This window comes from Plectrocnemia conspersa, unplaced genomic scaffold (genome assembly GCF_051122295.1).
Source record: "Plectrocnemia conspersa isolate PC_06_02 unplaced genomic scaffold, ASM5112229v1 ptg000012l, whole genome shotgun sequence".
Lineage (NCBI taxonomy): Eukaryota > Metazoa > Arthropoda > Insecta > Trichoptera > Polycentropodidae > Plectrocnemia > Plectrocnemia conspersa.
Window position 1 is genome coordinate 7,795,778 of NW_028277176.1, and position 13,076 is coordinate 7,808,853.

General features: G+C 33.7%; 1 protein-coding gene across 6 annotated transcripts in view; it reads right to left on the reverse strand.

Annotated features, from left to right (window-relative positions):
• The window catches only part of sfl (N-deacetylase and N-sulfotransferase sfl), a 313,934-nt gene that overhangs the window by 221,175 nt on the left and 79,683 nt on the right, over positions 1 to 13,076 (reverse strand). For 5 of the 6 annotated variants that reach the window (XM_088199104.1, XM_088199102.1, XM_088199100.1 and 2 more), the window contains one exon: positions 12,761 to 12,798. The exons of the other annotated variant lie outside the window; for it this stretch is intronic. The gene's annotated coding sequence lies outside the window, so the exon portion shown is untranslated. The remainder of the gene's footprint in view (positions 1 to 12,760; positions 12,799 to 13,076) is intronic. 6 annotated transcript variants of the gene reach the window in all.

The following is a 13,076-nucleotide window of genomic DNA, read 5'->3' on the forward strand; positions in this document are numbered from 1 at the left end:
CGTTTCACCATTAAGCTTCTGAGTTGTGTAAGCAATATGTTCCCGCGGAACTAACAACTCTCCATTACGCCGCAATCTCATACGTTCCTCTTCTTTATATAATATTATACTCGCGAACCGCAGAGTGAGGGCCAACTTTGAAACTTTGAAAAGTGATGCATAAAGAGATTTCGTACGCGTGTAGGAACAAAATTTACACGTTCTGCAATAGGAAGCTCGAGAATTGAAATTGAAACGGCTTCAGAGTTGCGCGTGTTCGTACGATAGTAAATTATTCACCTTATCGTACACTATTGTAAATGTTCTAATCAAATATAGCACGACTTTTTGTTATCACGAAACTTTGAAACAAACAAATAAAATCTTGAAAAGTGTACGTACAAATTGTGCATACACGTTACTGTTTAAATATTAAACCAACCGTTACGAAATATAGACGTAAATGGAAAACTGTGTGGATAGAAAATACATATTGCACAACACATATAAAATTACAAAAAATACATAAACAGAAAGTATTTTAATCTTACAAAATACGCGTGTATAACGAGTTGTTTATATAACAGCAAAGACATATAATCAGTAAACGTAAACGGTGAACTGTAAATATGCACATACAAAAAAGTGCATGTAAAAATTGTTTATCACTGATTTTGTACCATTGAATATTGATAAATAATAGTTATTTTCACGATTTATTTGATACGCGTTTTCAAACATTTATGACGTCTAGAATAAATATCAGTCCTGAAATTTTTATTTATTATATATTTTAAGAAAAATATAGAGCAACTTAACGAGACATAAATCTATTAATAAATAATGAATATTCAATGATTAATGAGTATACGATAGTTGCGACAACTAAACTTTTTTTTGAAATAACGAAGCGTCATTAAGAACAGCGCGAAGCTTTTAAGGCAGCAAGATTCTAAAACAGCAATTAATTTTGTTTAAAGCGTATTTTAGTCGCTTTGTGTGTATGCAAACACTTCAACCGCCATGTATGAACGGCTGCAGCGGCAGCAGCAGCAGCAACAAGCGCATTAAGACCCATGCCCTTGTTGCAACCTGATATCAGGCAGTGCCATTGTGTTGAGCAAATGAAATATTGTCTGCGAACAATTCACCGTACGGCGCCAAGAATAAATAAAGGCCATCCTCCTTCTGGTCGGCGGCGGTTCAAAGGCACAATAAGAAGGCGGCTGAAGCAGCTGCAGGCGAAATCTGCAGATACATACATTAAACCACTTAAAATCATATTTTAATTTTTAAATTGCGCGTATTAATAACTTCTGGCACACTTACATCGAAAGACTACTTCTATTGCCATAAATTATGTATTATAATTTGTGCAACATTTCAAAGTAATAAAGGAAGAAAATGAGATGCAATTTTGCAGTTATAAAAAAAACATGATTTCAATTACAAACTGAAAATAAGTTGTAACAAGCATGTTATGATACTAAAAAGCAGTCTTATAAATATTTATTATAAAATGAATGAATATTAGTAATTAAGTAATTATTGGTCTCCTGTCGATTTTACCAAAGTATTGGAAAAACAGCAATCTTGGGCGAAAAGAAGCTAATTCTAGAACATTAATTTGGTTTTTGTCAGCAATAAGTACATAAATCGTTCAGATAATGAATGAAAAATTGAAAGAAAAAATACTTTTAAAATAATTAAAAATAAATTCAATATCTTAAGATTATTTTATCGATTTTTTTTAATTCGGAATCGGACCGTAAAAGAAAGTCGGCTCTAAAGCCCTGCTTTAAAGTGAAACGTCTAGATGGCTCCGTCGATTGTTAACATTGGGTAAAAATAACAATAATCATTTTTGCGCTAGGTAGAACGCATTTTTTTCACAAAAAATGGTAATTTTTCTGGTACTTATTTGTGCTAATAGGTTTTTTTATGAATTATTAAAATTTACAGCGGTTTTTACCCATGACCCATGGCGATTTATTTCATTATTTGAAAACCGTGTTTCCGAATTATCTGGTGCTAAGATCAAAGGTGTGTTTGTGGGACCGCAAATAAAAGAAATACTCGACGACTCTAAATTCGGTTTAATTTTCTCAGTGGATGAAGCGGAAGCATGAAATTGGTTTTGTTGTGTTGTTGGTTACTTTTTGGGAAACATCAAAAGCTCAAATTACAAGAAAGCCATCGAACAATTGCTTACGAACTATGAAAAATATATGATTTTCATATTATTTTATCATATCGTTTTATCATATATTAATTTTCTGCGTTCTCATTTGGATTTCTTTCATGATATTTTTATCAATGAAAGTGATGAATACGGTGAACGTTTTCACCAGCAAATGGAATGTCGCTATTAAGGATTTTGGGACGAAGCGATGATGGGTGACTTTTGTTGGTTTCTCACTCTAGAAACTGACAATACACGGTGATGACTGAGCAAATCAAACCTTAATCATTTATATTATAATACTATTTGAAATGAATATAAATAACAGTATACGTTATAAGGCCAAGATAATCAGGAAAATAAGTAAAAGTTGAATTTCTGAATTTTTACTGAAATTCTATATATATTCTATATATTTTCTGATTTTGATAAGCAGTCGATTATTTTATTTGACTTTAATATCTAATAAAGAAACCGAGGCTAAGAAACAAAACTTTTTTCTTTGTGTAATTGACACTAAAATCAATTTTGTTTCTTGATTTTTGCTAAAAATGATTCAAAATCGTCGATAAATTCATAAATCCTAAACCGATCTGATTGGAAAATATTGTATAGACGTATAGACGGTTGATTGCAAATTCAATTACCTTAACCTTAATATAAAATATTTTGCATTCGTCATATTTGCAATTAGGTAAAAACCCTTTTTTTCAAACTGTTCTACTATTTTATTTATACTTTATTTTCTGATTCAGCGCGCGATTTTATATAATAAATGTTTGTCAAATGTCTGATTTTTTAATTTTGTAAAATACTGTAAATTATAATTTATTAACGCAACTGTCAAGTCCCAAGATCTCTCTTCTATTGTTTGGCCTTACTTTCATAACAATTTGTGGGTGTTTTTTCATTTGTTCGAACAGGTCGTTAGAATGACGTTAAAATTAATTATGAAGGTTCTTCCAATGAAAAACGAGTGGCTTTCCTCACCCTAATGCTACACTCTACACTCTTTGGAAGTTGTCCGAACCGAAGTTCAACTGAAGTCGGCCAAGCTCGCCGACTTCCGAGTAGCGGCCACACTGCCACAAGTTTCATATGCCATCCGGACGGCGGGCGTGAATGACGTACACACGGCGGCTGCTGTCATGTACAGCTGGCATATTTGCGCGCGATCGAAAAATGTGCCAAATAATCACAATTTTTAAATTGTCATATTAATAAAATTACACTACTGATAATTATAAAAGTTTGTGTGAGCACTCACCAATACAATATCAGTGAAAACTTTTCGGTCGTAAATATTCAATTTACGCAAAATCTTTGTCGGCTTTTGTAAAATGCCATAAGGCATAAAAATGATACTTCAGAATACGAACACCACATCTGTGACTATCCTAGAATTTGTCACCATCGATTCTAAATAAGAATTCGTTATGGTGTGACATTTATATAAACCGATCTAGGAAAATACATAAGAATATTCAAAACGATTTTTTTAAACAAAATCAAGTACCACTAATTATTTAATTTTATACGAAAAAAATATAATAACGATATTTGTTAGAAGAATATACTATCAAAAATATAATTAATCCTTTTTGGTGCCCAAAAATATTCAAAAATGTCAGTAAGAGTCTGTTGAAGTCCCCGATAAGCATGTGGTATTATAGCTTGATCACGTGACCACGATGCAGCGCTCGACGTGCGTGTTAACCATAAGACACCTACGCGCCTACTGAAATTGAACCGAGCTACTCGTTCTATCTCAGTTTGCGAAAATCCATATCATTATCTCTCTCACTCTCGTCACTTAACACGCGAGAGTGCGAAAGGGGAAGTATCTCACCGCTCGCGCTCGAAAGAGCAGCTTCGACTTTTGTCTGTCTGCCGACAATGTTCGGAAGCGCTCGAAGCTGGCCAAGTCGACTGAATTACTCCCACTTTACCTCCCGTTCTCGGTAACCTCAGACAACTTCCAAGAGATTTTAGACCGAACTCGACCGAAGTAACCCACTATATTCTCCGTCCTTGGCCAACCTTGGCCAACTTCCAGAGAGTGTAGTTCAGGCATAAAAATGCACACCAGTCAAAGTCGAATCTCAACTTCAAACTAATTGTTTTTTTAAAATAAAGGGCATAGTGTGATCAGAGTTCCTTTTTTGGCCGAAAAATAGGTTTCTGTCTGTCTACATTCAAATCATGCTCCAGATTCAGCATTATGCGTCTTCCGGCTCTTTCCAAAAATAAAAACCGTGCTAAAATGAAAACGTTTTACCACCATTTCCGACATTGAGAGAATAAATTCCAATCCTGGAGTCAACTTTGGGATAAATGCACTGCTAGCCAGGAGATTAATTTAAATTTTATTTAATTTTATTACTTTGTAATAAAATTATATACCGTATTTTTTTATCACACGCCGTACATACAGATGATAAATTTTCCTAATCATTTAACCGGTTTTTATGTTTTTATAAAAAACGTTGATACAAAAGGACATTTCAAGTAAAATGTTACTATAGAATTTATATTCAAGAATTAATAATAAACAATAGACCCGCCATTGAAATAAGGTATCGTTTTACACAAATATATAATAAAGTTATGATATCCTGCCTAATGTATTGCATAGAGATTGATATGCAATTATATAAATTATTACAGAGAAGCATGGATAGCAGATAGTATGTAGTCGGTAGAGCAAAAAGTCTCGTGAAGCAGCTGCAGGCGAAGCCTACAACTACTCGTATTCAAGCAAATTGCTCACGAACGGTCCGAGAAGAACAAACACCACCGCACAACCGAAACCAAAGCTTAAGTGTGGCAATTGGTCACAATTAATTGTGTAAAGCGCAAAAACCGACGATCGAGATCTTAAAATCCGGATTTGAACCATCGGCGGTCACGCACACGCTCTTTTTCTCAGATTTGCCTTATTCCTCGAGTTTGTTTTTTTTTACAATTCTTCTCAATCGTCGGCGTCGTTATAAGATGATTAAAGTGCGCCGATCCAGCTTTGTATCGCAATGCCGCCTGCATCACGAAATGAATCAAGATAGCCATCGAGAAGAAGAGTATTCCTATTTAAACGGAGAGCACAAAAGTAGCGCCATACTGTTTGGTTAACTCGGGTAACGGCTCCCCTTTCAACGCTAACATAAAACGCGGTGCACTTTATTTATGAAAAAAATATACAAAGGTACCTACTTTGTAATCTGTTTATATATCTTGTAGATAAGCCGGATGAATCAGAGAGATTGGCCCTCTTTGTACTCTATAATGCAGCATTGAAGCATTAAAAACACCGATTCAGTCAAAGGAAACATTCTCATACCACAATACCTCACAAGTTGTTATCTAATCAATATTTTTCACTGGGTGATAACATACCACAGATTTTAGGACTGCTTTTCAGTCAGGAATTATAATGACTAGTAATAAAAGTATGAGTGTAGCGTCAACCTTTTAAATAAACTCTCATCACATTGAGGGATTATCATTGTAAATTATATATATATAGTAATATATTTTGACTATAACTTTTAAAAATATCTATAAGCTACCAATTTAAATACCACTCATGGAATGACAAAGCGCAATTTAATTAAAGAAACTTTAAGTTAAATGATTCTAAGATCCAGTAGACGTTGTTCTTATAAGAATCTCAAGAATTTAAATTCGCAACACATTTTAATATGTTCTATCGAATTTCGGAGCCCGCCTTGCCCCGAAATCACGAATTTCCGCTTTCCAGTTTCGTAACTTTTATATTGCAAACCTTGTCTCCAAACTGCACGGCGTTTCGCTACCGTATATTACCTGCGATTTTCTGTGAAATGGGCCGTTTTCACATTCTAACTGCATGCTCGCCGTTTGGCCCATTTTCCAAATGCGAGACTTTCCCGTGTCTCAGATGTGCCTCGGCAGTTTACACAACAATGCAACTTCGATTTTCAGATCAGCAATACAATAAATATTGAAGCTGCCTCTTAATCAACTAAAAGCAACACTTAACAACTAATCTTAAAAAAACGTATATCCTATTTAAAATATTTCACGTAACGACTAAAATATTTATCTTTCGTAAATCACGAAAAAATAATATAATATCCTAAACTAAATATTTTAATAAATTTCAATAAGGGTTTTGATTACGTAACCCTTTCAAACTTAATCAACAGGTTGATCAATCTTGGGTCGTCGACAGTCTGTTATTTATGATTCACAATACTCAAAAGTGAAGTGCCGCAAAGAGCAAATCTAAGTCCACTAATATCGGTATGTTTATAAATCATATAAACATCAGTTGTTGATTAGAGATTTTTTGATTGTTTATCAAACGCTTGCGTTTGATTTGAAATATAATGATAATTATAAATACGTGTCTTGCCGCACGAATGCGTCGTTCAAATCGTATAGAACAGTGGTCTTTAGGTTGGGTACGCGTACCCCCAGAGGGTACGCGAGTCGATACTTGGGGGTACGCCAACTGACAATAACATTATCGTAAACAGCAAAGAAACGAGAATTTGACAACTGCGGTGCAAATATTTAAGTTAAATTCGATTATTTACAAACGTATGTCTATATTAACGTGTATGTTTAGTGTAAAAATTAGCTATATAAAATAAATAAATAAATAATTTTGCAACAATTTTTCGAATCACGTGCAGTTTGTGTAATTACTGTGAATACGTGATGTTCTCTTAACTTTGTTTGTTTTGAAAAAGGACGAGTTAAACTATGAATTTTAAATGTCGTAACTAAATCAAAATTAATGTGAAGAGGGAAGCGGTTGCCTCGGTCGGTGCTTGGCTAAGCTCGGAATCTAAGCTTTCGTGTATCCCAACAATTTAACTAGTGATATTCATTGATAAAGGTCCCTATCGAAAGTGAATATATCTTTTACCTGGACGGCTAATTTACTAACTAATAAAATAAAGCCGTTTACCGGTGATTAATTAATAAGGTTGTGTATGATTGTTCTCACCAAAAGTCTGATTGTTTATTTCAATCAGACTTTTGGTGAGAACGGTTGCTAGAAGTGTTGAGCACATTATGCACTTTAATAACAAAGCAACTGATTTAAAAATATTTTCATTTGGCTTTATTCAGTAGTTCCTGAACTTTTTTCGATTTTCAACTTTTCTCAAAGTGTACATACTTTGCGAAATAGCGAATTTTTGTATTAATAAAGGGTTTGGTAAAAATAGTAAAAGTAAGTAACCATTTTTAGAAACTTATGCAAACAATTACAAGTTAATGGTTTTCGCTATATTGTATTTAAAATGTAAATACTGGTGAAAATCTTGTAATAACGGCGCCCTTGTATGTTGCGGCGTACACTTTAGGGACCACTGGCTTTACAATGAGTCGATTCTTTGTTTGAAGTGACTGAAGAATTAGCTTTTATGAATAATCTGTATAGAACAACTATAGATAAAAATAGTAATAATGAAGTTGAGAAAACGTTAACAATGTACAATTTGAAATGAAATCGACTAAAATGTGTCACATCTGATGATGGTAAAAATATGTGCAGAACGGGTTAAGACACAGTTGAAAAAAATATGAGGCTTGTGAAAATGTAAGATGTTCAATGCCTCGCTAGAGGGTACTTTGAGGGAAATGTCTCAATCTATCGTGTGTTATTGAACCAGTTGTGCAGCGGTAAACTAAGCTAAAATCGGTTTCATGACTCATTTATCATAAATTAAATTTATTTAAATATTCTGACTTATCTACCATAAAGCAATTGGATGGCCCAGTCATGTTATTTTTTTTAACTATCATGGGATTTCTTGACGAATTTAATCTACAACTACAATGAGGCACATTGCTCATATATACGATAACTAGCGTTGATTGAATCACCGTTTATTGTCAACATAAATTTAAAATGTAAGGTCTAACATTATTGCATTATTAATGGATACTGGTAATAAAAATGCATTTCTATTGCCAGTATGCATGCTTAATATTTTATCTGTTAACCGATAATTTGAAGAATTCATCTTGGGGAAAAATCTAGTTTTATGATCCTTTTAACAAGTAAAATTTTAACGCAACGCTTATGGGTGGTCCCGACAATACATCATTATTGCAATAGAATAATTTAATATATCTTATACTAACGCGTATTAAAACTTTCTACTGTTCAACTGTCATCAATCTTTTGATGTTAACGAAAAAAATAATATAAGCTCTCAAATTAATATATATTGTTTATATAATATAGTAGTTATTTGAATTGAAGCGTATAGGGTAGTCAGTTCGATAGTAAGTCAATATTATAAATAATACATTAAAAATACAAGGGTTTACAATAGGAATATGTAGAAGGTTACAATAATAAAATATAGATCAGTAATATGAAATCTCAGTTTGATGAAATATAATATTTTTCTTTTGAATATCCCAAGTTTTTCTTAGGAGCAATTGGATATGACTCACTGTTTATGTTTATTAAACATTTCTACGAGGTTTTGCGTAGTACTTGTTTGCAAAATCAAAAAACACTGTTAAATTATATATGTTTGTATATATTAGACTGTTTCTATATACAAGATGAATTCGTGTTAATGTGTTAGAGCCTGTGGATGTTTCATTTAGATGTGTATAAAATAATGAATAATGAGGGCATTTCATGGAATTTTTAATGCCTTTTTGTACTACATATACGAGAGGCAATAAAAAATTAGGCAAATTCAAGTCGAGAAATACGTATAGTATACCACCAGGCGGAGCATACGAGATACACGAGGAAGCTTTTTCGGGGTTTAATACTTAACGCGGTAAGTAGAGGATGAAGCACAAGTATATAGCATTATTTCACGTTTCCTATCCCATGTGCACGAACACAATGAATCGATATCGTACCTACCCCCAATGAACATAATCAAATTTAATTATGCAATAAAGCGGCGATAAAGAATCGATTAAAATTCTCCGAGTTCAGCGTTTCATTATAAAATTCAGGAGTCAATTAACAGCGCCCGCTCTAATAGCCCTTGTACGTTAGCCCAGAAAGTGGGGCAGATTTAATCGCCCAATAAGGTGGCCTTGTATTAGTCAATTCGCCGGCAACGATATTTATGCGCCGAAAGGAATCGGCGAAACGTCGAAGTTTGATGGCGCTATAAATACCGACAATTTAATGATTCCTCCGGAGAGAAAGGCAGAGGCTCGTGCGAGTTATACAGCTTCGAAAAACGATTTAACGAGATACTTAAGAAAATATCCCCGGCGGATTGAAAGCAAACTTTGTTTTCGGACGAGGCGCGTATGAAAAATACAAAGACTTCGGCGCTCGAAGAGGGTGCGGGTGAATGGGTGGAGAATTCCAACTCGTGGAATGGAAAAATTCCTACGGGTATGGGAAGCAGCGGCCAATGACGCGGCACGCTGGAAAATATAAGCAAATACCAACACGGTGCCAACTTCGGAGGTGAAGTAACGAAATGCAAAGGCACAAAAGAAAACCGGAGAGGACTTGCGAAAGTTCCGCAAACGCGAGTGAAATTAAGCACTTTATCAAATTACGCCGTTTTATCGTCATAAAATTTTAGCGTAACGCAAGAACTCGCGTCTCTGTGAGACGCCGCTGACTTTGGAGGTAGGTTTAAAGCAACAAATCAATAACTCACGAAGCTTTCATAAATATGAATACACCTTCTTAGTTAATTTTATGTAAGATTAATAATACAAAAACGTTAAAGTAGTATACATACACCAAAACCTCGTATAACACGGTTGATGAATTGTGGCATATTTTTGTACAAAACATTTTATATAACACGCTTTCAGAAAAAACAAAAATTAAAAATTAATTTACAAATGCAAAATATAAAATTTCTACTATACACCCATACCTCGCTTTACGGCCTAGATACGTTCCACGAAACTTGGCCGCAAAGCGAAAAGCCGTATGACGAATCAATTATTCTAATACAAATTCATACAAATTCAATGAGATCGGTTCCAAATTTGTTAAATATGTAACATGGTTTATCATTTAAAATGCATTTTATCTTTTTATTTCTTTTAAATCAAAAATACATACATAACAAGTACATACGTTTGTACATAAAATAATAACAGACTCCAAAAACCAACAATAATCCATAAACAAAAATGTAACTACTTCATGTTACATAAAATATGTGTATAAATACATACATAAATTTTTTTTAAATGGCTTTAATCTGAAGACGATGACGAGAAATGGTAACCTACAGATCACTGTCGTTCTCGTTTTTCGCTGGTAAGGATGGGCCTGGCTTAAAAAAATTGTCCAACGTTGTTTGTCTTGCCTTTTTGTCTCTTTCGTTCTTCAGTGATTAATAACAGCTAATGGCTGAGTTAATTCCTCGAGAAACTTTAGCTCTACGTTCGACGTCAGGATCGTTTTCAAGGAAGATGTTTATTCCTTCTTCGAAATAGGAAAAAGCTTTTGACAATTTTCTTGATGTTAGCTGTTTGACTACAACAGACCCTGTCTCTTCATCAAATGCCGGTTCTGCTTGCAACTGAATGAGTTCCTTATATGAAAGGGGTTCCCTATCAGCTTCAAGTAGATCAAGCACATCACGTTCGTTCAAACCTTCAAAGCCGAGATCATGTGCTAGATCCAAAATGTTTTGCCTAATTTCAGGAAGGCAATTAACTTCTGCATCAGTACTTTTTACACATTCTGGCCATATTTTTTTCCAAACATGGTTCATTGTTGTTAATTTTAATTTCTTCCATGATTCACTGATGCTGTCAACAGCATCCTTGATGTTATAGTTTTTCCAAAATGTTTTAATTGAAGATTTACCATCGGTTTTCCTTATAAGTTGTCGGAAAGTTCGGCGTAGGTAATATGCCTTAAAAGTGGCTATTGCACCCTGATCCATTGGTTGAATCAAAGCTGTTGTATTTTTCGGAAGGTACTCAATCATGTAATCTTCGGATAGTTCGGATAAATTAGTAGGATGCCCTGGTGCATTATCCAAAATTAGCAAAGCCTTGTTGCTTAAGTTATTGTCTCGCAAATATTTTTTCTTTTCTGTGCAAAAGTGATTTTTGAACCAATCCTCTAAAGTAGCTTAAGTCATCCAAGCTTTCTTGTTGGATCTCCATATGACGGGTAATTGATTTTTATTTATTACTTTAAGAGGCCTTGGATTTTCAGACTATTTTTTAGCTTAAAATCACCCGCGGCATTTGCACCAAGTAGCAAAGTTAATCGTTCTTTAGACACCTTATAACCAGGCGCAGATTTTTCGGTTTTTGAAATGTACGTGCAATCAGGCATTCGCTTCCAATAAAGCCCTGTTTCGTCTACGTTAAATACTTGTTCAGGTTTATGACCACCTCTTTCAATAATTCCCTTTAAAATGTTGGGATATTCCTTAGATGCGGCCTCATCGGCGCTAGCTGCTTCACCTTTCATTTTAAAACTATGCAAATTAAATCTATTTTGAATTTTTTTTAAAAATCGACATCGAAAAAAAGTTTTTTTGCCGTTATAGCGAAACATTTTAGGCCGTTAAACGAAAACGTGCCTTAATTGAAGAGGGCCGTTATAGCGAAAGGCCGTATAAAGAGCGGCCGTATAGCGAGGTATGGGTGTATTAATATATGTAATATATAAAAATTAATTTATTTACTTTAAGAAAATAACTATGTAAAATTTTTGATATTTAAATAAAAAACAATTTTTATTTGAGAGTGGGTTTTCATGTCGACGGTGTTTGACTTGCCCATCCGGCGGAAAATTGGAATACTTTTATCACATTGCCTGCATGCTCATAATGCTTATAATTACATTTTATACCTTCCAGTTGTTGAAATACTTAGCACGTTTTCATCGATATTAAAATTATTGTAAATAGAATGAGTTCTTTAATTAAATAGATTTATTACAGAAAGAAAAAAAACAGAAATCCACTTTCATTTAAAACGTTTATAAATTAATAAATAATATTTATAAATGATTTAAACATTTAAAATATAAAAGTAATGTAAAGCATTCTTTGATAGTGTATGTTAAAATTATACAGGGAATTTATTTTCGTAACACAATTAGGGGAAATCTCTGCAGTCTGCAGCCTACCGATGCGAGTTGAACTCTAGATTACGGACGTCCGGCTGAACCAGAGAATGCGAAGAGAGAAGCGGCGGCGGCTTCTGCGGTCTTCGTTGCAGTACAAGTTTAGGGGCCATTGAAGTTATTATACCTTGAACTCTGAAGTGGAAGTTCAAGTGTGAATGTCAGTAGAAGTCTTTAAGAAAGTCTCAGATGAGTACTTAGACGAAGTTATAATTGGTTGCCCGAGTTTCCGTATTTATTTCCATGCTCTCCTCCACAGAAAATTTTGATTTTGAACGACCAATTACAGAAGGTTAGCGAGTTTTTTTTAAAACAAATTGCTGTTGGCCGCTAGAGTAGATTATGAGGACAATTCTGAATGCAATTATTTTTTAAATGCAATGGATATTTTCATGTAGAAAATAAACCATGTAGAAATATCATATAGACTACGTAATAAAAGTTTTCATTTGACTGACCCTCGTATTAATGATATATTTAAAAAAACTAATAAAACTTACCTCATGTTGCGCACTATTATTTTGCGTGTGATGTATACCTGAAACAAAAATAAAATAAAATTATCCATATGTATATACATTTATTTGGTAAATAAATCGACTATTGAACTAAACTTTATTTTATCCGTTTCATTAATATTAACAGTCAAATCAATTCAGTTTTGACGGTAATAAAAATACGTATCATTAATAAATATAAATTTAATCAAGAACTGCACGCTTGTGGCATTTAGTTTTATTAAACTATGAACGCGCGTGATAATAAAACTGGTAAATTAAATTTTATACAAGGTCGCCTATTTGGTTAAAATAAAAA